The following is a 2,409-nucleotide window of genomic DNA, read 5'->3' as shown; positions in this document are numbered from 1 at the left end:
GTATGAGGAGATAAGAGTCCACAGTATGTGGCCCTCTGTCATTGAAAGGCTATGTCTTCAGACTATGGTAGGAAAGAAATAGAACCATTGAGATTCACAGGAGATGTTCCATAGAAAGATACTCTTGAGGTGTCCTGTCATACATGGAAGCCTATGGCCTCATCAAAGAGAGGCTTGTCTCTGTACAGATGGCAGGATGACCCAGGTTAGCATAAGTTCAGGCCTAACTCCAGACCCCCTCTCAGGCTCTAACTCCACCTCCACATGCATGATCCACATGTAGCTCAAACTCCATACACTGAAATTTCCCACCACCTCTACTTATCAGTTCTGATCAAACAACCCCTACCTCTCACCTGGACTCTCACAGTCATCTCCTACTGGTCTCCCCATATCTACCTCTGTCTCCACACCTAAACCATTCTCGGCCTAGCAACCATAAAAGCTTTTAAACCTAAGTTGAATCATCTCACTCTTCTGTTCCATGACTCCACAAAGACCTCCTAATGGCAGTAAGGCCCTGCATAGAACAGAAGCCTGCAATCGCCAAACACAACTCCTTCCACCATCTCTTCTGATTCTGCTCCAGCCTCACTGGTCTCTGCCTGTGTCTCTATGTAGTGTTACTAAGTCACATTACAGTTGTACCTGAATAAAGAAATAGCCAGACTCTTAACTTTTAGTTTAATGGCCAAGAATGAACCCAAACACTGAGAACCACATGTTCCTTCTGATGTCTCATGGAATTATGCTCTCCAGCCAGGCTTCACTCATACGTTTATTGAAGCTGTCTTTCCAGAAACAATTTGGTCAGTAGAAGCTGCGATCCACCCTTATCAGAGATTCTTGTCCTTTGATCCCTAGGCCTATTAAATATCTCATACACACAATATCAAACAAACTCCTCAATTACTCTCACTGTTTTCAGTGAGACTAGCAAGCCACTTTCAGTGCTTTGATATGTTAATCAGACCAAGATCTCCCCTTTGTTAAGGAGCCTTCTCCCCAGTATAGTGCCCCATGCACATGAGTGATGGCAAAAGTATACCAGTTGTCAGTATACACTGTGATGGCTTTGTTATTTCCCCATTGGACTGCAGCCCAGCACACCTGATGTCATTTGGATGAAGCTGCTTCTATCCATGTACAGTAACTCATTTGCCTCTCGCAGTGGGACATCAGTCAAATCCAGTCCTGTAGATTAGATCAGGTCAGTCTCCTTGGTGCAGTCGGGCAGAGGTTCCTCTGGGTCCTCATCTGGCAACAGGCTTCCTGGGTTGAGGGTTGAGGTCCTGTAAAACCTTATACAGGGTAGATCCAGGAAAAGTGCCTGATAATGATTCATCGGGCCATTTGACATCCATCTCTCTGGAGTTCTCCTCAGAAGGGCTTCATCTGAATGAGGAGTGTTTAAGGGAAGTTCTTGTCCCAAGGCAGCTTATCAGCTTCCTTTATAGGGGGGCTATCTAACAGATACATGATCGAGGCTTTTAGATAGGTAGGCCATAGACTGTTTCCATAGCCCCATGGTTTGGGTTAGAATCTTCTTGGCAATCCCAGGCCTCATTCACAAACAAGTGGAAGGGCTTGGTAAAACCTGGGAGAGCCAGGGCCCATGCAGATACAAGGGCCCTTTTGAGGGTTTTAAATTCTCCTTGTTCAGTCTCAGTCCATTCTAAGGATTGGTTCCCTCTAAGGCTGGCATACAGATGTTTTGCTACATCAGCAAATCCAAAAATCCATAGGCAACAATAGCCAACTGCCTCCAGGAATTTTCTTACTTGCCAGACCTGGGGGTGGAGGGGAGGGTTCTTGGTCCATACATAAGGGAACAGTTGTTGCAGGTACCCTGAAGGCTGGGTCTCTTTGTTTCTGACTGCAGGAGATATTCTTCAGACAAGGGTCAAGTCACCAGAATCCTCGTTGGGGTAAGATTTGAGCTTAGAGAAAGACTTGCCTTCATTTCCTCAAAAGAGGTGATGGCCCTTATTCGTTCAGTGTCTCTTTATTTTCCAATAAGTACGTTGATGTTGCTGTTGCCTCCAGTCTCCTCCTCTAGGCTTCCTATCATCTATCTTTCTGAAAGTTGCTATCATTGTCCTGGTCAACTTCCTGTCTTATTTATTTTTTATAGTATCATGGTTATTGTAAACCTTTTAGGAAATTTTTAACAATTGTGACTTATTTATGTTTTCTAACCCTCCTAGTTTCTGTCTAATGTCTGGGGCCAACTGGGTGACAAAGGCAATAGACTAATGGGCCTCCTGGTTGATGTCTTTATTCCTCCCAAAAGAACTTGGCGAAAGCCGTCCAGATCCCCCTTACCTCAGTCAGAACTGGGGTCTTAGTCAGGTCTCTCAGAGGGGAAAAGCCTCCTTCCTGAGCCGGGCCTGACCCCTCAGCACTTCT

This window comes from Nannospalax galili, unplaced genomic scaffold (genome assembly GCF_000622305.1).
Source record: "Nannospalax galili isolate Female #2095 unplaced genomic scaffold, S.galili_v1.0 scaffold397, whole genome shotgun sequence".
NCBI classification, from domain to species: domain Eukaryota; kingdom Metazoa; phylum Chordata; class Mammalia; order Rodentia; family Spalacidae; genus Nannospalax; species Nannospalax galili.
This window is presented reverse-complemented; position numbering follows the sequence as displayed.